The 23905-nt window shown below is 45.4% G+C and overlaps 1 protein-coding gene across 4 annotated transcripts in view; it reads right to left on the reverse strand.

Annotated features, from left to right (window-relative positions):
• FBLN2 (fibulin 2) overlaps positions 1-23905 on the reverse strand; it is a 198289-nt gene that overhangs the window by 173625 nt on the left and 759 nt on the right. The gene's annotated exons all lie outside the window — the stretch shown is intronic.

Genomic DNA, 23905 nt, shown 5'->3' on the forward strand with positions numbered 1-23905 from the left:
TGGCTCCATAGAGCCCCTACCAGCCTCAGCCCTGCATTCCTGCTTCCCCACTCTGAGCCCCCATTGGCTCTCACCCTGGGGCACCTGCGCTCCTGTCCAGCTGTCACTGCACTCCCAGCTGCCCACTCACTGCCCCTCAGCCCCCTCCCTGCCACTGCTGCCTCCACCATTTCCACAATTTCCCAACTACCTTTGCTGCTTTTCCTCACCCCGCACCTGCCCACTGGCAACTCCAACACCACATAGTTCCTGGCTGCATTGCTGGGACCACAAGACTCAGCAGGAGCTGATCCGGCCCTCAAGACTAGGGCAATCACCAGCGGTCCTCCACCATGTTCTTATCTGAGTTGCACTTTTGGGCACAGTGGGGAGGCAGAGGCTTCTGGCTGGGGGCTAGGGGGAAGATGCAGAGCCAAGCAGGCCTTGCTGCTGGGTACTGCTGCTGCCTTGTCATCTTTGACAGGAAGCCATGGGTAGAAAATAATTAATTTTCTACATTTTTTAGGGGTCCTGCTGGCCAGATAGAATGACCTGGTGGGCCGGACCCGGCCTGTGGGCCATATTTTACCTGCCCCTGCTTTAGGGGTATCTAGTTCAATGCACTCCCTCTAAAGCATCCACTTCTGCCACTCTCAGAGACAGGATACTGGGCTAGATGGCACTTTTTATGGAGCCAAACCTTGGCAAGTGTGCCACAAGTTAAGTTCAAGCAATCCACATGTTTAACCTGGTCACTCTGCTCCCTGCCCCCTCCTGAACTGGATGCAAGTCAAACATAGCAGCAGCCATTTGCGGCAAATTTGCCACCCAGTTCACTGTCCCTGGGCTATATTTTCAAGAAATTGGGCCAGAGGTCAGTTGTGAGGCAGAGCAAATTAAGTTACTCAAATTAAAACTTATCCACATTTAAGGACTTGTACCCCTGCTCATACAGGAAGTGTCAGGGATTTTGACCTTTCAACTTTCTTTCTCTTCCTCAGCTTTTCCTCCCCTCTCACTCCCCTGTTTGCCTGCAGGGCATTCCAGTCCCTCTCACTCTATCCCCTCACACCCACACAGAAGGCAGAAGCCTTCCCCACCCCACTCTTAAAAGGATGAAGAGCACACATTTCATGGTATGTGACATGCATGTGCCAAGCGTTCCTTTTCTGTAGTAACCGAATGACAACTGAGCTAATTAAAACTTGCTTTGTGCAAACCACTGAGATTAAGGCATTTAAATATATATATATGACAGCCTATTGTATGGGACTCTGAAAGGTGCTTTAAACTAAGCAGTGTGAGAATCAAGGATGTAGATCTCCCTCCCTGAAGAACAAGTTCTAATGCAGAGCACCAAGCAGCTGCATGTGTGGTTACTTCCTAGCTAACAGTAGGCAGTCCCACTGGAACATTTTTTTGTTCTTGATCAAATAAAATCCAACTAAAAAAAAAATTGACAGTCTAACCTTTTTCTGGGGGCTCCTACCCCATGAATTACAGAGAATAGATTTCAGAATTAACAACAATAGTTCCTGCTGAGTAAAGATTGAAGTGGAACGGTTCCACATGCTCTCATAGCTTTTCCTGCTGGTAAAAATGCTTCAATGTTAGTTAATGTAGTAGGTCTAGGCCTCAGTCTCTGCTCATCAATCGGAGGTCCTGTATATTCCATTATCATAGATTTCCCCAAAGTAACTTAATGGTTGGAATGAAACAACATCCTGTAACTTCACAAGAATGATGGGGTCTTCATGTCAAAATACAACTCTTACAACTATAGCCTACTGTTTACAAATATATTGGTTACATTTGTCTAGACATTGTCATTTTTGTAATTAATGGTGAATTTTCATGGCGATTCAAAAAATGTTAACTAGACAACAATTTTTCATTTTGCTTCCATCAATCTCTTTCTTATTTGTGTTTGGCTTTCTCTACAACTTTCCTTACTTATGATTTTGAGAAAGACTGTAGTAGGCAGGGCCAGACACAGGGCTCTCAATGTACTTCTGTCTTGAGTATCATCAAACACAGGGTTGGGTCCTCCTGGGAAGACACTGCAAATCATAGCATTTTCTTCTCATATTGCATGACAGTTTTGTACTATAGCCAGTATCCATTAGGGTTTAAGATAAAACTCTGTCTTCGTTACTCAACAGGATTCAAACCCTCCTCTCCACAGAGTAAGTGCTCTTCAGTAACCAAACGTCACAACAGAGTGGTTTTGTTCTTAACTTCATTCCACAACACACAGCTGGAAAAAAAAACATCCCTCTGCTCTCTCAGTTGCCAGAATTAAAAAGGTCCAAAGTTAAATTTTTATACATCTAGTGGAATGCCCACATTTTGGCTCTATGCCATACTTACAAATATTAGTCCTTAGTTCCACAAGTGGAGGGGAGGTTACGCCTGTTCATCTAGCTCAAGATGAACAATTATTTTGGCTGGCGGGCCACTTAAGAAGTTCTGGTGAGCTGTTGAGGGTCCTGATTTCTGTTTTTTTTGAGTAATGTATATGTTAGACCCTGACTCCATGCAATGCCCAACGACTAGGGAGGCAATGGATCAATGCCATCATGCATCACCTACACACATTGCTCATTAACAGCTTTATTCAAAATGGAGACAGCTAAAACAAACTGGGAAGCTGTCCTGAACATTAGTTCTTTCTACATTTATACCCTTTGGTTCACACTCATTAACATTTACTCCACCTTTGTCTCTCCTTTGTCCCATACATATTTCCTCCTATCTTAAGCTCCTCCTCTGTTTACTACATTATGCATTTCATTTATTTACATGTCTTTTTGCTATGAGCGCATGCCTAAAACCATGACCCCAGCTTCTTTTGGTTACTTGCAGTTCCTTGCTGATTTCTTCACCCTCTCCAAGGTCTTGCTTCTGCTCATCTCCTAATTATAGCCAGTGGTTTGCAACCTGTTCTCCTTACACAATGAGCTATATATCTTACAACACTACTGCATCATTAGGAAATGCTTGCCTACGCAACTTCCAATGTTACTTTTAACATTCTGCCTGGTGGTTAGCAGCTTTGCTAGGCCTTTTATTCAGCTGCAGATCCAATGCTCCCCAAGATCCAAATACAGCCACCCTAACAGTATATAGAGGCAATTGCAGATTAGCTCAAAATAAAGTCTTACTCTTCTTTACTGTCTCTTGCGGGGGGGGAGGGAGTAGGGGTTGCCTGGGCACTAGGTCCCGGAAGCCAGTCAGGAGTGGGAGGGAGGGGGAGACAGGGGGTGCATGCAACAGCTCACTTGGGAGGTGTGGTGCAGGTGTAGATGCAGTCTGCTTCTCCCTTCCTCCCTGCCTGCTATTCGACCATGGCTTCCGCTGTGGCACTCCACATGGGGCCAAGCCCTTCCCACTTCTGCACAGGGCAGCCCAAGCTGCACTCCCACCCAGGGCAGCCCCATGCTAGGCAGCTCCTGCCCCAGCACGTTGGGCTTTATCTCCAGTTCCTGGCCACCTTCTACCCACACAATTGCCCATAGGAAACTGCTCATTGCACCAGCAGCTGAGTAGGGGGAAGGTGGCAAGGAGCTAGAGCTGGAACCCCGCACACTGGGGCAGGAGCTGCCTGGCTACAGCTTCCCCCTCACCTGGATAAATATGTGGTGCCCAGCACGTGTCCCCATGGCCACTCCTACTTCTGCATGCTACGTGCTGCCCAGAGAAGCACAGCAGAGGCAGGAGGAGGAAGACAAGCAACTGGAGGTTGGGGGAGCCAAGTAGTACCTGGGTGGCCACAGCAGCAGAGGAAACAGCAGTGCCAGGAAGCTGTGTATGCTGGCTGGGGCCGGGAATAGGGCTGTCATTGGGCACAGGGTGGAAGTGCAGCATGTGGCAGGAGTGCAGTGTAGGCTGCACTGGGTAGGCGCGAGTGGAGCTCAGCCCCATGCAGAGCACCACAGGCTCAGCTGTGGGCTGGATACAATCAGTTGGTGAGCTGGATCCCGCCCATGGCCGTATTTTGCCCAACCCTGATCTAGCTGATAGATCAATGAAATTGTGGAACCAGATCCCTAAACTACACTTCCTTACCCCTAGTGAGCTCTACAGTGCAGGAGGATGGTTGACAAGTATTTACTGGATTCTACTCCAATCACCCAAAAGTTAAGGCAAGACAGTATACTGTAAGTTACTGAAGAGTTGTCACTTTTTCTACTTTCCCCTCCTCTAGTGTGGAATTTGTCTCCCATAAGAGGGCAACTATAGAAGTGATTAGTAAAGCAAGCCCTTGGTATGAAGTCTACCCTGAACACTATGCCATCAAGGGCATGCATGGAACTTGTTCCTGGTGGAGATAATTCAATGGAAACTGCAAGGGATAATCAAGCATCAACAGAAAACTGGGGCATAAGCTTCAACCAGACTACCACTACAGTCAATAGAAATTTGCCCAAATATGGACCTACTTCAAGCATTTGTTCAACAGATTTCAGAGGCCAATACAATGCCACAGGTATCTATTATTGCTCAAAAGCTATATTCTCCAATCACCTGCAAAATTAACCTGGATGTTTTAAACCACAGCAGCCACATCTACACGTGCAGTTTAGTAACCAAAGTTACTGAGCAGTACCGTCACCACACAGTTTTTGCCGGACACTACTGCACAGTAGCAAAGAGATACTGCTCATTACTACTGTGCAGTATCATTGCCATATGCTTAGTGCCCAGCAACGCTACTGAGCAGTAGCAATGAACTACAGTGCAGTAGCTTGCTGCTACGATGCCATAGCATATTGTGTAGACACGCCCAGCCACTACAAAAAGAGGATCAGCAAAGTCCCTGTTTGAGGGTGGTAGACAAAATAGTATGAACCACATTCTGATAACCTTACATGTGCTGACTAGCTATTTACTCCACAAGTGACTTCAATGGGACCATCTGAGTAAATTTAATTTCCACTAGGAAAGAGTTCTGAGCAACTTGAAGAGAATCACTGCAATGAGAGAACTACACACTGTATTTCATCTTCCAATTAGTCAACACTCAATTATTAAAAAGTGTAACTCAAGTTCCAACTCTTCTTGTTATTGCACAGGGCGGCAGACTGTCAGCTAAGCTTTTTCATGATATTCCAAAGATGCTTTGCCCTGGCTTGCTCTCTTATCAATTTGTTTTTATTATTATTATTTTCCTGACTTTCCAGAACATAAAATACATTTTTCAGTTTTGAAGACCAGATTTCAGAGGCCAGTACAACATACACACAACCAGTGTGCACATCTTACAATAACGTTTTCTGTTTTCTAAAGCATTTTTTCATCCACCTGTGCTGCTTTCTTCATCTCTTCTTCCCAGTTTAAGCATGCATCCTCTTCTCAAACAGTACAACTGCTTTTTCTTTATTTCCCAAGTTTTATTTATACACATTTGTAATTTTCTAAATATTCTAGACTCCACAAATAAGACTAGAAACATTTGACTTAGTAACATATACTCAAGGATTTCCAACTGATGGTTAAGGCCTAATCAATCCTAACTACTTCCAAGACTGACTTTTGTTGTCTCATTTAAGTAGACACTTTTACTACTATGTGCCCGCCTTGCTTCGAGTACCCACTCATGTACCGCCTTGATGCGGGTGCCTGGTGACGGGCGCAAGGAGGTTTTGTACAACCTCTGACAGGGACCCCGATCACCCCAGGAAGAACCCCAGAACTCATCTGCCATGACTTTGAGTATTCCTTCTGTGGGGGGATTCCCCACTGGCAGTCCCTCGAGGTTGGATATTCCTCCTGGCAGATATTCATGGGGCTCCACCTCCCCTACACCTCTTCCATATGTCAGCCTCTGCCAGGCCACCTGATCTTGAGGTGGCCGGCCCTCCAGTCTTGATGACTCTTACACATCACCCTTTCCATGTATTGGGTTTTCTTCTTCTCCTGATGGACTCTGACTCAGTTGGATCTTTCCTCTTCTGTGGGTCACCCTTTCTGTTGGGTGACTGCTGCTTCTTGCGAACAGTCTTTGGTGTCTGGCAGCCACCTGGACCCTTCACCAACAAGTGGCCAACCAAATAAAAAGTACAAAGGAAGACAAAAGATAACAGAGGAGCAGGCACAGGTTAGTAGGAAACAAAAAGGGAAAAACCACACCGGAAAGGCAGGTACCTAAAAGGAAAACTTAGGACATGGCTGAACACCCTTATTAGACAGAATATGCCTGACACCTGTGCCTAGCAGCGTCCCTCAATGCTGTTCAGCTCTCTGCCCTGATTGAGAGCTTCTTGGGTTTCTGTCTAATTATCCTCCCCTGACCCAGGCCACATGTGCCTGGCATGGGGAGTGTTGTCTGCTTCCCGAACTTTCCCTGGCTCTTTCTGGAGCAGGATCTCCCCCCACACACTGGTTCTGCCCGTGACCGGTGTGGGGTTCTTCGGCAGCCATTGCTGCCTGTGTATTCTTGCCTGATTGGCGTCTCTTTGTTGTGCTGTTGCTGATCACTGCCAGTATGGAGAGCATCCACAGCTCCTGCTGCCTCTCCCACTCTGCCTGGCTCCCAGCTGGTGCCAGCTTTTATCCTGCCCGGCCGGTGATCGTCCGTGACGTCACCCACCACCCCAGCTGTATATAGGCATGGCTGACAAACCATGTGGGTTTTTCTCATCAGCATCTGTCTTCTGGAGTCCAGAGCCCTAAAGCGGATAAGTAATCTTCATTTTCTGGGTTCCCCCTCTGGACATGCATGCCCCCTGCGCTTATGCCCTTGGGACATACTAGAAAGAAAGAGAGAAGAGTAGGTGGCACAACGAAAGAAACACGTAAGACTATCTCTTCTCTCTGTACCTTATCTCTGAAAAAAATTTTCGGCAAGCACAGATTCAACTATTAACTTCATATGGATTTTCTCTCTGCTCCACACCTGTCTTAATGTCCCCAAACTAAAACCTGAGCTTGTTTTTATGGCACCACATGAAGTTTAGCCATCAGCTTAAGCGACGCATGACTGCGGCAGAGTTCTAAATACTCCCAGCACACCACTCTGGACAACACCACCATTCCACTTATCACACAGGCCTGTAGACTTTGTATCAGCTCTCACTCTGACCTCTCTCTGGGTCTTTGTTGCCAAATTAACTTTATAGATTCCTTTTGTATCAGATCTCAAAAACAGCCTTATCCTTCCATCTTGTGTCTCAGTTAACACAACTTGCTTTTCTTTTGCCTTTATAAATTCCGTCTCACCTGATCACATCCTGCCAGAACGCTACCGCAGAGAACATTTTCCTCCCACCTCCAAACAGTCCACCATACCAGCCTCCACTACCCACTTGTTTAAATTACAAATAAATACACCTGTCCTATTTCTCATGCTGCTCCACAAACTCAAGACAAAATCCATGTAAGTATGTGCAAAATCACTTCATGATGCCTGCAAAATACTTAATTTAAGTTCCCGGTACACTGAGATCACTGCTCATCACACTGACCAACAGCCACACACTATTTCCTTTTAACAAGGAAAGAAATACTCTTGTATTTCTCTGAACGGTCTCCATTCTGGTAGAAAGGGATGGGTGTGTAGCACAGCACTAGGGTGCTCGCTACTAGCAATAGTAATAAAGAGAGCTGCCAATCACCAGGGCAGCTCAGGTGAGGGTTGCCACGGCAACTAATGTTGGTCAGCTGGCCAGGAGGGGGCAGGGCGGGGCCTTTATAAACAGCCCAGGCCGGAGCCTAGCTGGCAGTTCCCTCCAGACAGCCACAGGAGCAGGAGCTCTGCAGGAGAGCTGAGCAGGCCGGGTGGATGGTTGCTGCCTAACCATGCAGACCGGCTGCAATGATGCATGGGGTAGGGAAAGAACCCTAGAAGGGGTATGATAAGGAGCCAAGTGAGTGCAGGCTTTGTGTTACAAGCCAGGAAGCTTCTTATGTTTGTGTTGCAGCCATTTGGCTCATGGTTGAGTTGTGATTATTACACCGGCGGACCAGGTGAGGCTGTAGGGGTGTGAGGAGGCCTCACGGGAGCTCCCCAATAATCTGGGGGTTCCTGGTGCCCAGCAGGGCACAGCAAGCGGTGCCAGTGGGGCACAGCTGTTTGCGCCAGTGAGGCACGGTGTGAGGGGCAGAGACGCCAACACTGAGGGTGGAGTTGGCCCCCTCAGGCAGATGAACCCAAAGAAGGGCAGGGGGCCAGGCACGGCTACATGCCACCTGAGTCCCAAGGTGCGAGAGGCGCGGCATAGGCCCCAGAGGGGGCAACGGGCGCGAGAGGCACGGCATAGGCCCCAGACAGGGGGCACTGGTGGTGAAACCAGCTTGGAGGCACCAGGTAGGGCGCTGAAGTGTAAGGGCTTGATAACGCCCGGGAATAGCTGCGAGGCTTGGGGTGTGCTGAAGGGGAGGCTGGAGGCACGCATCGCCCATAAGGCAGGGGCACCCCAATCGGAACGGGCCATAGAGCGGAGTAGTGTCCAAGGTGAGACAAGGCAGCCTCCCTTACTGAACTTAGAACATCAAAGACGTGGCGGGCGAGTAGAGGGTGCTGAATCACCTAATTGGACACGGCAGGGGGCGCTAGTGGGATCACGGCTGCCCCTGCACCCACTCCGTGACAGGGTGGCTGAAGTTTTTGAAGGTTAAGTCTGTTCCTTGTGCCAGCAATTTCTAAATCCACAAGAATTAAGCTGCCATTTACTAGACTGTTGAAGTGTCTGAACAGAGCAACTATGGGCAGAATCTAAACAAAAATATAATGCATCAGCAATTCCTCAAGTCCATATTGATCTCTACCATGTCTCATTGGTGGGTCTTGAAATAACTTAAGAGTCCAACCTCTGAGCCAGAGATATACCCACAGAAATTGCAGGTCTTTCTGCAGGGGACACCAGACTGAAAGCTGGGATTCCTCCCCTCTTCCTTGTTCTTTTCTCTTCTCTGCTTCAAAGACGAGACACTTTACCAAAAAATGGGCTGCCACTTGGTTGAGACTGCAGTTGATTAACAGCTCCTCCCAACTCTTGATGCCAAGCATCCATTTCCTTGAGGTATGCCTTCAATTATACCAAGGTGTATTATAACAAGATGTAATAGTTCCCTACAATTTATCCTGGCATTATGCAAAACTCTGAGGTTGCAAAGTCACTTCCCTTATTTTGCTCTGATATCTGCTCCCAAAACTCCCCAAAGGAGTCAATTACACAACAAAGGATAGAGAAGGGCAAGATCTTTACTTCCAAGCTTTCGCAGCCTACTTAACTTGTTATACCAGTCTGCTGCCTGTTTTCCCAAATATTTTTACTACTGGAAGAAAAAGACAGGCATTCCCATGCAACTCGCAGACAATTATTCAAATCTTCAGGCACTCAATGGACTTAGACCAGGGTAAGGCAATTATTTTGGGCAGAGGGCCGCTTACTGAGTTTCAGCAAGCCATCGAGGGCTGCATGACAGGCAGCTCAGGGCAGATTAATACTAATTTTCTAAATTTTTTAGGGGCCCTGCAGGCCGGAGAGAACGGCCTTGCAGGCTGCATCCAGCCCCTTGGCTGCATTTTGCCCACTACTGACTTAGACCACTAGCTGTGGAAGATGAAATAGACACTGTGGAAGATGATGTTAATTTTAAGTGGAGATAAAGCAACATGAGTCACTGTTCACTCCCAAACAACCTGCTGACAATAATACTCCCAATGCAGGGTTATTATAAATACCAATTAAAGTTTTTAGCTAAAAGGAAAAAAGGATTATTGTAAAGAGGGACAAACTAGAACATTTAGTTAGAATGTTCTTGCTGAAATGTTAATTATCACGGGCATTAAACAAATGGAAATCAAAGCCTACCATTTACTGATGACTTTGAAAGTTTTAATGCATAAAGAAAATGTGCTGGAAACAAATCTTCAAATTTTTCCTCATGAATGAAAGTGAAATCCCTGCAACTGAAACCTGCATCTATCATCCTGCTAATTAGTCTGCAACCACAGATGTAACCCATTAGTGAAAGCAGCTCCTACACACACTTTCCATAAAGAATAATGGAATTAATTTGGTTTGTTGGCTACAGAAATGTAAAAAGATGCATGCATAACTATTTTGCTTAAACTTCTGTCATTCAGAAACAATATTGCCAGATGTAGCTAATAGAAGTTACTCATAAAGACCCTCCCATCTTCAATTCTGAGTTGCTTCTTTAGTGAACTGCAGAGCTTGTGAAAAGCTGTCTAAGAAATGTTAATTAAATTGTACTGTGCTTAATGAACTGAGCATGAGACTTGGGCACAATTCACTGGCAACACGTAGGGGGTGCACGTGCACCTCCTGAGCATGCCGATGCATCCCCTGTGAAAAGAAACCAGCTCCCAGACATCTAACACCTATGCATGGCACAGGATCTTTTCACAGAGAGAGCCTAGAAGCAGATAGGAACCAATCAACATGAAATCTACCACCCAACAACAAAGAATTCATGACTTCATCAGCAATGAAGTATCCAGTGTAGCCTGCATCAGTGGATACTTCATAACTGCCTGAATAATGGCATAAGCCCTTCCTTCATACTCAACATACCACATATGTGGCAGGATAAGGCAGCATTTGACAGTGCATTCATCTTTTTAAAGATCAGATCTAAGAAAGATGCCTGACAAAACAAATAAAATGAACAGATTTTAAGCTTGTTTTTATGTTCGTATATACACATATACCCATACCCATATACAGACTAAAGGATTCTAGTAGGAGATCACCAACCTTTACTGTGGTGATGGCAACAATATACACCAGACTACTTCTGCTGAAAGATTCTGAACACATAAAAAACAAGATTCTAGATGTAAAAACTAGGGGTGCACCAATAAAGATATTCTTGGCCAATACCGATAGCTATAAATCAGCCATATCAGCCAATACTCATCCAATACCCAATTTACAGGAATGCACCCTGGCAGCTTGAAAAGCAGCATCCAGCCACCAAATCTGTGGGGGGAAGAGGAGTGGGGGAGGGAAGAAACATGGTGGGGTGGGGAGATGGATCAAGGACCCACAGTGAGGGAGTGGGGCAAGGGCAGGAACAGGGGCTGCCCAGTCAGAGCAGTGAATGGGACCATGGGGTCAAGAGCAGGACAGAGCCACAGGCAGCTCAGACATGGGGTGCAGAGAGTTGAGAGGGAGTGTGGCTCCCCGCTGCTGCGTACAACCCCGGGGCCAGTATGGGGGGGTATGTGTTCCCCCCCCCCAGTTTGTGCACGGAGTGGAGGCAGGCTGCCTGTTGCAGGCTCAGGGCCGGGGGCAGAGGCTGGGCTCAGAGCAGGTGGGAGTGGGGTGGACTCATCTGCATGGGGTGGATGGAAGCAGGGAGGCTAGAGCAAAATTTGGGGAAGCTATAGCCCCCCCAGTCTCCCTCCAGTGCCCCTGCTTGAGGCATTCAGCTCTGCTGCCTTTCCCCCAGGAGCCCTGCACCAGCCGTGCACCCCCGACCTATGCCCCCCTGTAGCTACCCCTCCCAAGGCTGCCACCACCACCACCTGCCCCATGCAGCTGAGCCCGCCCCACTCCTGCCCGCTCCAAGCTCATCCCTGCCCAACCCCTCCCCAACTGGGAAGAGGCTGGTGCTGCCCCTGGCCCCAAGTCAACATTGGGCATCCCGCCCTCACCCTACACACAAATCCAGGGGGACATGCACCCCCATGCCTCCCCCAGAGGTGTGCACAGCACCCCCCCTTCACTCCGCCTACACAGCCCTGGATGAGCCACCCACTGCTCCATCCCACACCCTGCCCTGGACTCCCATGCACTGCCTTGGCTAAGCAGCGCCCAGCCCTGCTCCAGCCCCTGCCCTATTCCCTCCCTCATTGTGGGGGCCTCAATCTGCCCCCCCTGCATGCTCCTTCCATCCCCCACGCCCCTTCCCTTCCCCACAGCCTTATTGGTGGGACGCTGCTCTCCAAGCTGCCAGGCTACATTCCTGGCCATGTACATGCATGTGACTGTGTGCATGCACACAGTATTTATCAGTGACATTATCAGCTACACCAGCCAAAAAAAGCCAATAGCTGATAATGTTAATTTTCCTTCTATAAGTGTCGATTCAATATGTGACCAACATATCGGTGTACCTCTAGTTAAAACCCAAACCTCTTCTTTCCTCCTCAAGATTTCTAACAGTACACCTTTGTCCAACCCATGCAGCAAAATTAGACCCTAGATCTGATTGTCTACCTAGAAGCCCAGATTAAAAATGTTGAGATCCAGGCACTGTCTTGGACAAGCTATCACTAGATTAAAGAAGCAGCAAGAGACTTTCCAGCTTCCAGGCAACAAAAAAACCTTCAAATCCTGATTCAATCACAAAGGCACAAGGATTCCAACAAATTCTAATGCCTGCTAAAAGGACAACAATGGTCTGCCCATAGAGTGAGAAATTTAGGATATAGAAAATCATTATTATTGTGCCCTAGCTTCAACACTGAGCTACTGGCCCTCTCAGTCGCAGATTAAGATTTACTGGGGTCCTGGGCAAACAGAAAATTGGAAGCCCCCACATCCCATTATAAACATGAATGTATTGTGCCACTCCTCCCCAGCAGCTCAGCCCCAGGTCACAGGAGCTGGAGCTCCAGTGGAGGGAGAGGCCCCTTCCCCTCCTGGTGTTGCTGATGCCAAGGGCTGGATGGACCTCCATGATCCACAGGGGAGACTGAATGGACCCAGCCAGACTGAGGGTGGCACATACCTACCTCTCCTCCCTGCCCCTGCCCATCTTCCCCCCTGCCATGGCTGGAATGAAGACAAGTAGAACAAGGGAGAATACAAGCTGTCCACCGTGGGCTCAGGGTTCCCCACTCTGCTGCCTTTGCCCTGGTAGTCAAGCTGGGAGGTAACAAAAGCGTGAAAAACTGAAGCAAGGTAATTGTCTGCCAGGTTGAGAGAGATTCTGAGCAAACTGGAGATGACAAAAAGTGGTGTTTGTAGAAGCTGCCTTCTGAGAACTTAGCAATAGCAAGAAATAGCAACAGTTACAGGTTGAATTTCTCCAGCTGACATAGCATGTCAGTGGCTGCAGACTCTTCAAATATGTTTTCATCTTCCCTACCAGCATCACTTCTGTCTTGCTTGTGTTTTAGTATCATCCAGGTGTTGTTCATCTATGAGCTGATCTTATTGAAGCCCTGAGCCATCATGGCAGTAGTGGTGTAGCCATGTGGAAAGAATAGGTAAGCTCTGTGTCCTTAACATATTGCTGGCTTTTAAGCCCATGCAGTAGCTGTAGGTGGCTATTAAACAGAATAGCCAGATGTTCTTTGTGGAATACTACAAATAAGGGCTAGTGGTGGTTCCATAGCTATGTTCCAATAACTGCTGATAGCATCTCACTAGCAAGGATGCAAACTGTTCATGTTCTTGAATGAACCCCTACCACCTCTGTCAGGTGAGATGGCAGTATCCCAGGGCCAACAGGAGAATGTTTTTCTGTTCTCTGTCCATTGATAGAAGGAAATTGTCCATCAGCCCTACCAGAGCTGTTTCAGTCATATGTATTTGGCTTTTCCCTACCTCCTCTCTCAGCTTACCCAGGAATAGAAAGTTTGACACTGGGTACTAAGCTAGAATAGATGTTATCGAGGGTGGATAGTTAGGCTATTACAGTGTTTGTAGGAAAACAGAGTTTTCTTCTCTGGGTATCACTGACTGTTTTGTTCACGGGTGGCACCAGTGCCTTATGATTCTCTTCCAGGCCAGGAAAGTTCTGGATCAATTTCACAAGCCTTGGATTGTGACTTTTGGGTGTCCTAAGAAGTAAATGCACTGGACTGGGGGAATCCAAATTGGTAACTTTGTTCAGTGTAGGAAGAGTGCACCCATGATAACTGACAAGGTTTCTTCTGAATGTGCAGAATCAGTGAATAAGGATGATAACTCTGCCTGGAACTTGGTGATTCGTGCTCAAAGCCTTCAGCACCTAGAAAATGTCAACCAATACAGGACTTTACAGCATGTCTCTGAAGCAGTGCAGCCTACCAGAAACACAAGCTTCGTTGCCACATTGGCTTCCCACAGAATTTCAAAACAAGCTCAAGGCCTTAAACATCTTTGTCCAAATACTTTATGGCCTGGGCTCAAGACAGAAGAAAGTCTAACTAAAGCTCTGAGATGAAGGTCAAGATCAAAAACTTTACTCTCCTGGCACACTGGATTTCTTTACAATATAGGTAACATGCTTTTGTGTGGAAAATAAGGCTCTGTCAAGGGAAGGTTCAACCATGCAGAATGAACACCCCTGACAAGTACCATCTCCTTCTACTCTAAGTGCAAGGCTTGTTTCTGCAACCTTGCTTTCTCTTATATACCCATTTAAAACACCAGAACAAAAGCACTCCACTTCATACTTCTGTACCAAGGGCAAAGATGGAGACAACAAGCAACATATCATCTCAGTTAATGACGTCCTGCAACCATGCTCATTGCCATAATATGAAGAACACTACATAAGGGTAGGGTCATCTAATCTTTCTCTGGATGTATCCACTCATTACAGAATAGGAGGAGATAATATGCCTAAAGGCAAATATTTTCATAAGTGACTGATGATTTTAGGTTCTATCTTAAAGATGTCCTGACTCAAAGTGCTGACTGGAACAGCATACATTACCTTTTTCCCCACAAATAAAACAGTGAATATGTCAAAAGGTGTACTTTTGGTGGTCCCAAGCCTATTTGAAAGATAAGAGCTGAGACACTGGTTCAGTTCCATTGCTCAGGTTCCTCAGGGAAACAGGGACTCTCCCATTGCCTGCTGGTCCCCCCTGAGTAGTTTGTAAATGGCCTCTAGATTCCACCCCCTCAGCCTTCTCTTGTGGAGGCGGAACAGGTTCAGGTCCCTTAGCCTCTCCTCGTAGGGCCTGCCCTGCTGCCCCCTGATGATGCAAGTAGCCCTCCTCTGCACTCTCTCCATGTTGTCCACATCCCTCCTGAACTGTGGCGCTCAGAACTGGACGCAGTACTCCAGTTGCAGCCCGACCACAGTGCCGCATAGAGGGGGAGGATCACCTTCTTTGACCTGCTTGAGATGCATCTGTGGATGCATGACAAGGTACAGTTGGCCTTCCTGACCGCATCCCCACACTGCCAGCCCATGTTCATTTTGGCATCAACGATGACTCCAAGATCCTTTTCTGCCTCTGCACTGACGAGAAGGGAGTTCCCCAGCCTGTAGGCATGGTGCTGGTTCTTCTTCCCCAGCTGCAGTATCTTGCACTTGTCAGTGCTGAAACCCATCCTGTTGCCTCTTGCAGAGGTCAGTTCTCCTTTTACTTTCCCATCAAAGTCATGGAAAGCAAGAGCCTTGGCAAGAAGCAGGACTCCCTTACAGAAAACAGTCTGGACAGTGGTTGCACCCCTGTCACACCCGGGTTTCTTTGTTCTGTGGTTCTGATCACCCCCACCTCCTCTTCCTCCTACTTCATCTCTGTGTGCCTTCTACCTGTGCCCCTATGGTGATGCCAGAGGCAAACTCACAGGTAGAAGTGCCTGAAGCAAAATGAACACCCGGTCCAGGAACAGGCAGAGCCTAATGACCCAGGGGGCAGAAGCAGAGGGGTCCAGAGCACCCTGCATAAGCCTGAGCCCCAGGCCAGGAAGGGACAGCCTGGCTGCAAAAGCCACCAAGGACAGAAACTTCTCAGAGAGGTGTGAAGACCAGAGCCCAGACTGTGGCAAAAGGAGCCTCAAACCAGACTGTAATGAGAGGATTCAGCAGGGACCCCTGAGTAAAGAGAAGCTGAGGATCTGCATGGGAAGCAATCTGAGTACCTTGGATATTTTCTGTTTTGTTTTTTTTCTACTTGAAGCCCAACACAAAGGGGTGTAGCGTACCCCATGTGGGACATTTCTTTGAGCCAGGACCAGTACTTTCATTTTGCGGTTTTCATTTTTCCACAGAGGACTGGATTGCACCTGTAGGGGAGGTGGAGACCACTGAAAGGAGGTGCCTGGGGACACCCCAAACTTGAAATTAAGCTGAGTGGATACAGGGTGAGGAATACAGTAGGTTCTGTGACTGAATGACACCGGGGTTGTCCAGACTATAAGGCAGGAGGATGGCAGGGGGAATCAGGTCTAAAAGCCCCTGGCTTCCTATGTAGTGGTTATTGTTGGGCCTGGAACCTGTGGGTCACAGACTGTGACCAAAACTGAGCCAGGAGCTTGTGGCCCTGAACAGTGGGCCCCAAGCTAGAGGGCTCAGCAAGAGTAAGATTGGGACAAGGCTGGGAGGAGGGTGTCCAGCTGTGTCCCCAGTGGTCCAGCAGTGGGAAGAGCATCCGGCACTTCCGTGGGCATTCTGGCCATGGGGGATGTGCGTGGGGGCAGGGGGAAGTGGCCAGCTCTCCTTTGGTGGAGAGAAGGGCATCTGGCTCTTCCCTGGGTGCTCCACCCACAGAAAGAGTGGGTGGCTTTTTCTCCAGGTGCCCCCACAACCAGGGAAATTACTGGGTTGACTCCAGCCATGGGGAGAGTGTCTGGACCCATTTCTGGTGGCCCAGCCTCTGTCTTCTGGCCCATTTTTAGCCGGTTGCTCCTAGTTAGCGTGACTTTTCCAGTCAGTGCAGCACCGGCTGGTTTGATGGGTGGCCCAGCCACCCATGCCTTGGTGCAGAGGTGGGTCGGGCATGTGCCTGTTACTTCTACATTGGATCGAGCCCCTTACTTTTTGTTTTTCTAATAGAATTGTCTAAGAAGAATAGGCATTTTGACCAAATGGAACATTTTGGTCAAAATACACATGCACACAAATTCAGTTTGACTTTCTCCAAACCATTTTTTGGATGTTTTAGTTCAAGCAGCCAAACTAAAACATCAGTATTTGCATAGGTGCTGTGCTGAGCACCTACCATTTAAGAGCCAGGCTCCTTTAATATGTCAAGTGAATATGGCCTCTTAACTTTGTGAACTGCTTTGACATCTCCACATGTAACTATGTTATGAAGCAGTACTGCCCAACATCAGTGTAGCACAGAGCAGGCCATACGCTGTGGGGGTGGCTCCCTCCGTATTGCTTGCCAATTCCTGGGCAGCTCTGAAGGCAGTGGAAGAGGTAGCTACAGGGGCCCACATGTTATAACCGCTAATGGACCACATGCCATGGGCTGTCAGTTTGACAGCCCTGCTATAAAAAGACCAAAATATCTGTTTAATGAATAGCTTTCAAATTATTATTCTAATCCTAATTTACTAATTTTTACTTCAAATTATAATCTTCGTATGAAATGAGATTTTTTTTTTTCCTTCTTCACAAGTCAGCCTGCTGTTGCTTTTGGATCTAAGTTAGCTTATGCACTAACTTAGATTTTTGTGTTACTGATCATTAACACTACCATTATACCTGCTTATTCTATTCCTATTCATCTCAGACAATCCTACATCACTGTCCAACTTGAGGTCCCTTTTACTAGCCACAGAAAGACATTAATCACCCGCAGCTCTCTCCACATATCTTCTCCACATCATAGTCTAGTTCTTCATCCTGTTGCAGAATCTCATGTTTCCTGGAATCAACCTCTTATAGTTCCCAAAACGTGTGTTCACAATCCACATACATTCCCTGCTCCATGTGGCAGCTACCACAATCCCAGTTATTTCTTCACCTACTCTTTCTAAACTCCCAGAGTTTTGCTTGTCATCATTTTTTCCCCCACTGAGTCTGCTAACTTAGCATCCATACCCTCCCCCTCTTCTATTCTCTCTGGAATGTTATTTTCCAAATAGTAAGCCACTGTCAATCAATTATCTGCTGGTGCTTATGGAAATCTAGCTTCTGGACTCCTTCCATTAATTTAAACAGGCTTTGAACCTGACCCAAAGTATCTGAGAAAGGTCATCAACTTAGATGCTAATTTTCTTGGGACAAGGACAGTGTCTTGTCCTGTGTGCTATGCAGAATCAGATACACTGGGTGTGTCTACACCAGACACTACATCGCCATAGCTGTACAGCAACGTAGCTCGCTGCTACGGCAACACAGTGTAGGCAGGCACTAACCATGACATCGCCACAACTGCACAGTAGTAATGAGCTACTGCATAGCAGGATTATTGCTACTGAGCAGTAGGGTCGAAAAACAATCTGTGTGCCACTGGGACTGCACAATAGTAAGTAGGGGTGCGCAAAATGGGTCGTATTCAATTTGGATTCAGCCTGAATCAGGGGCAGTGACTAGATTCATTGATTCGGATCACTGTCCCAATTCGATTCAGCTGAACCCAAATCTGAAGATTCGATCATGATTCAAAGAATCAGACATTTGGCCATAGACACAGATTTAAATGTTTTTTCTACATACCTTGAGGTACCAGGCGCAGCTTGTGAATGCTGCAATAGTGGGGCAAATGGAGCGGCCCACAGGAGTGCGGGCCACCCCCCCTCCCCCATGTGCTCAATGGCAAACCTGAAAGTGGACTGGAAGTATTTCCGGTCCACTTCTGGACCCACTGCCAAGCACACTGCCCCCCACCCGCACCTTCCCAGCTCACCAATCAGCCATGGGGGACCCCAGATACCCCCCCAGATGCAGGAGGCACCAGCCACAAAGCTGGGGGAGTGCGGGGAGTGTGGCCCTAGCGCACTCCCCGACAGACCCAGAAGTACACTGGAGATGCTTCTCGTCCACTTCCAGGTCTAGTGCTGAGAATGCTGCGGACCCCACCCCATGCTCCTGTGGAATGCTCCATCCACCCCGCCATCTCAGCATACATGAGCCACCTGGTACCTTGAGGTACGGAGGAAAAATATTTAAAGCTGTGTTTATGTCCGAATCATCAAATCTTTCTGAATCAATTTGGAGAATTCTCATTCGATTCAGAGAGATTAAAGGGTCTCCTGATTCAATTCAGATTCAGCGATTCAGCTGAATCGAGCCAAATCTCCACCAAATCAAATCAGCAACTGAAGCTTCACACAACCCTAGCAGCAGGTACTAAATGGCTGTACAGTACCAACTACGCAGTCAGGGGCAAATATAGATGCCACCCACTGATTAGCAATTACAAACATAGGATTAGTTCTAGGTTTGAATATTTCTGGTCGAACTCTGCCCTCCTACGCATGCATGCAGCTCTTTACATTTATAATGATTTGTGGTTTGGTCCCAGATTTATCCTATAAACCAGAATGATGTTAGAAGACTTAGTCTGGTTTATTTTGCAAGTTATACATCACATTTTCTCATTATACATAATACTGTTGTGGTTTGTTTTATAAATAAGATGCGACTTACAATCCTCCATCGAATTTTGTTTTTAAACTATTCATTCATTCATTATTTATTAACAAGTAGAGCAGAATTGGGGGGGGGTGTATCAGAATGGTATATAACTTGCTTAGTTCACAACGTGTTGACAGTTTAATAAAAAGCCACTCAGCTAGTTACAGTGCTTTTTATTTCAAAAGATACCACTTCTCTAATCAGCTGAAGTATAGCCGCAGTCCAGCACAACTGATCTGAAAAGGGGCATCCTTTGAAATAAAAGCTGCTGTAAACAGCTGGAGCACCTCAACAATTCCCCACAACTGTTTGCTATGGTTGTGTGCGCCCTTGGCTAGTTTGTGAAGAAACTAACCCTGGGAAGAATCCAGGTTCTACTGCACAAAAGAACTACATTAACTGACAGCTAAAAGTAGAACTGGTCAAAATGCAGAAAAGGAGTCCATAGAGAAGGATGAAGCTGCAAAGTTGGCTTTAATGCTAATGTATGATGTAATAAGTTTTTCAAAATTTTCTGGGAAATTAAGTTACATTAAACTTTTCATTTTGGGGGTAATGTATGGTGCTTTGAAAACAAAGGAAGCTTCCAGAAACAGCCAATCAATCCTATCACACCCTTAAAAATAAAATACAGTTTTGAAAATAGAATTTTTGCAAAACAACATTTAAGAACAGCTTCTATTTTCATAAAGGCCCAAATCCAGACAACAGTGCTATGTGGGGCCCAGAGCTGGAACCTTCAGTATTGCCATGTTGCTTACGTGTTTCCCAATTTCACTCCTTACTGTAAATATACATATGCAGCTACTCCCCTGATCACACACACACCCCCATACACCCCTTTTCAATAAGCATTGGTGTTACAAAGGAATATTTAGGTTAAGCAAGAAAACTTATTTCTAGCAACATGTTGTTTTTGTTGAACACACAAAACAAAGTATTAATTTAAGACTGATTTTCATTAAAACTAATAATTGTCCCAGAGCCTCATATGGGCTAGTGACATAACTTGTTTGAATTTGATAGTATCCATATAAAGTGTTTCACTTTGTGCCAATTTTTTCTTCTTTTATTTTCCAGAAGAGGAAAATTACAAACATAAGGTGAATTAAGCACGAGGAAATAAATCATTAATACGAGGAAGAAAGAATGAACAAATATACACTCTGTCCCACATATGCTAGCCATGGTCCAGCATTAAAAGAGTACAGAGAAAATAAAACAAATAAGATAGAAATAAATGGTATGCAAATTGGGCCTCCATCTATCTGAAAAGAAAAATACAGTTGGACAGAAAACAGAGTGGGATTGTAATATAACTAAACCTCAGTGAAGGCAACTACAACGCAGCTTCCACTAAATCAGAGAAATACCAGTTCAAGTCAGAGTAAAATTCTGAGTGTTCCCTGCTAATTCAGTTTGTAGTTTCCCTAGAATTCTCCCATTAATGTGTCAATGTCTGTCTTCCAGTTGTTTTAGCCTCTTCACTTACAGGACCAGCTAAAATCTGCTGGCAGCAAGGGAGGTCTGTACAGAGACATTTTTGTTGCCTGTGCCACATCCCTTGGTCCCTCCCCATCCCAATTATTTCAAAACTATTATACAGCATAGTCACAGGTTCAAATCCAGCTGGGGTGGAGTTAAGAAAAGAACAGGCTTCACAAAAAACTACACATTCTTTCCATAATTGCTTCCAAAACTTAGTTTGTCATTGTCATCTTAAATTATCCAAGTATAGAAAAAATGCTGCGATAGACAACACTGTGAATAACCGTTTGTGTATAAGGGACAGCAAACTTCAATTCTCTGCATACTACAAATCAAAGTGAAACATGGTACTGGTATTATCACACTCTTGTGTCATTGTGTACACCTATCATTTCAAGCATGCACTCCAACTCAAGATATTTTAGCCATCTACAGAGTACTTTGTATCTACCAGGTCTAGGATCACTGAAACCTGCTGTTCCTTCTTCCAAAACAGTTGTTGTTACAGCTTTTCTTCAGCTACACCTTTGAAGACCCTGAGGTTGTTTAGTATTCAAATTTTAATTGGATTAGGCATCTAAGTGCCCTACACTTTTCTAAAAATCACAATTGTACGGAGAAGTCCTGACTTGGCATATGCACGCAGAGGGCATGGGGGGCTGTTTAAGAATGAATAAGTGGAGTGCCCAGTAGTTAGAGACTTGCTTGTGCCACCAAAGTCTCAGATTCAATTCATTGTGTTGCCAGATACCCAGTGTGTCCTTAGGCAAGTCACACAGTCTACTCAATAGATGCCTAGTGATTGATGGCCCTAGCATACTTAAATAAATGCCCCATCTGACCAGGTCAGAAACCTTTAGTTCCTTTTGGCAAAAATTTGTTAACCCTTTGCCATCAAATGAGAGAGTAATAGAAGGAAAGGAAAAGATGACTCAGAGACGATCCGTCACTCTAACCTCATTAGCCCTTCTGCAACTCCAAAACTGCCTGTTGGTTCTTGTCAACCAAAGCGCCAGAAATTGAGTAATTAGAGCCTGGGAATGGCTGTTTTTAGTAGTATATGACTGTCTGGAAAGAGTTTAGGTTAGAGAACTGAAAAGACCTGCAGGAGATAAACATTTAATATGCCACTTCATGGCAGTCTCCTTCAAACTATACAGGGATATTGCAGCTTGTTCATGAAACCAAATTAAAAACACGGGGGGGGGGGAATTATACAAAGCTGTGCGACCACAGGAACCATGATGCACTATACCAACAGTAGAATGGTAAGAGGTATGGACCTTCAGGGATTGGCCCCCATTTACATCTACTGCTGTCCACCCTGTTGTTGCTAGTCCTGCCTTCTGGCCATGAATGGCTGAGCAACTGTGAATGCTGGTGCTTCCCTTTCACATGGCTTTATGATCATGATGCCTTAGGCCTTAAATAAAGACCTTAAATAGGCCTCAAATACCCATCCAATCTTCAATATACCACTAGATAGTGAAGTTTCCTTGGAACCACTGTGTTATATGTTGATCACGGCCTTCCAAATGCTAGTATTTCATTTCTTTAAAATTACTCACTAGTATCTATTTAACACAATATATTTACATTTAAAATAAAAGTATCCCACTGTAGGAGAATATAAAAGTACCATAGATTTGCTTATCACCTGAACAATCACAGGAACATGCTTCCACATAACTTGTTTTTCCTTCCAAAACTCACTTGAAATTGTTTCGTTCTATCATGTTTACTTTACACAAATCCTATTTCTTCCTTACAGATGGATATAATCTGTCAAAGACCTGGAACATTTTATCCCATAACAAAATATATTCAAAGTACCATCTGTTCTTCCCGCAAGGGCACAGTAATGCCAGAAACTATTTAACATTCCATAAAGTAAAAGCATACATTGGATCGTCTCTTGCAAACATGAAGTAAGGAATAATTTGGAATTTGGTGATAGACTTTTTTTTACTGGGATTTTTCTTAAAGAGAGAAGAAAACATTTTTTCCTGGTTTATTTCCTTAAAATTTCACACATGGTATTAAGCAGTAAGAAATATATAATGATCTAGACCTTCTTTCATAATGGACTTAATCCTATTCCTATGTAATTCAGTTTTAGAGTAGTCTTCCTAATAATTTCAGTGAGATATGGACTGTGCCAGTGGAGTAATTCATAGATTTACCAATAATAAAACTAGATATATAATCCTAACCTAATCCAAATGTTTTGAGACAAAATTAAACAGCTTTCCTTTAGGCTAGGAACAGATGTTACATTTGTCACAGGATAAATTGTACCTGTGCTGTCCCAGAACAAAAATATCCTGGGATTAGGATGTGGACACACACTGCCCTTCTAATCAGGGTTTAGTGAGTAGTTGTTGATTCAATGATGCAATCCTAGGATAACTTTACAAATGTAGTTTGCAATATCCTGAGAATAAACTGTTACTACCTCTTGCCTGGGAAACTTGTTTTAGAATCAGTTCTCAGATAATGGGCATCTGTATGCTTGTCCTTTACACCAGATACAAGGGTTTATCCCAGAATAAATAGGACATCCATTTGCAGCCTTTGTGAGCTATATAACACTGATACATAAGGTCCAAATGCAGAAGACAAAAATTAAAAAGTATGTAAAAATGGTGCTTTAAAAACCCCCACTAAAAGGGTTAGATGAGTGTTGGAACCCTGCCAGACATTATGGAATTCATAGGGATAGGCATTCATCTTGGGGAACATGCAACTCCAGTTAGTGGCATTAATGAGAGTTGTATGAGTTGCACTCTACATGCCACAATGAAGATGTAATCTTTATTAACTGAAAGCTGCTTGTGGAATACCATATATCACTGCATATAGAAAAGACTATCCAGCAAACTGAGAAATCACTAGCTAACAGCCTGCTACAGTGATAAAATTAGTATCTGAAGTTGATTCACTTCAAGATTTCTAGCAAGTCATTTTTAAGTAAGGCATGACAAGTAATGTCTTCATAGAGAAGACTTTCTGTTCCAGTGAGAAATTTACTGCAGCAGGGAAGCTTTCACCAAGAACACACTATTCCCGTACACAATGCACACATTTTTCCATCACATCAAATACTTTTTCCTTTGGGAAGAAAAGAAACTGAAAAAAATGCAACTGGAGAAGTGATAAATGTGTCAAAATCCAAATTACTTGGAGATATTTTGCAATACAATCA

This window comes from Crocodylus porosus, unplaced genomic scaffold (assembly GCF_001723895.1).
Source record: "Crocodylus porosus isolate Cpor-Errol unplaced genomic scaffold, CroPor_comp1, whole genome shotgun sequence".
Taxonomy (NCBI): domain Eukaryota; kingdom Metazoa; phylum Chordata; order Crocodylia; family Crocodylidae; genus Crocodylus; species Crocodylus porosus.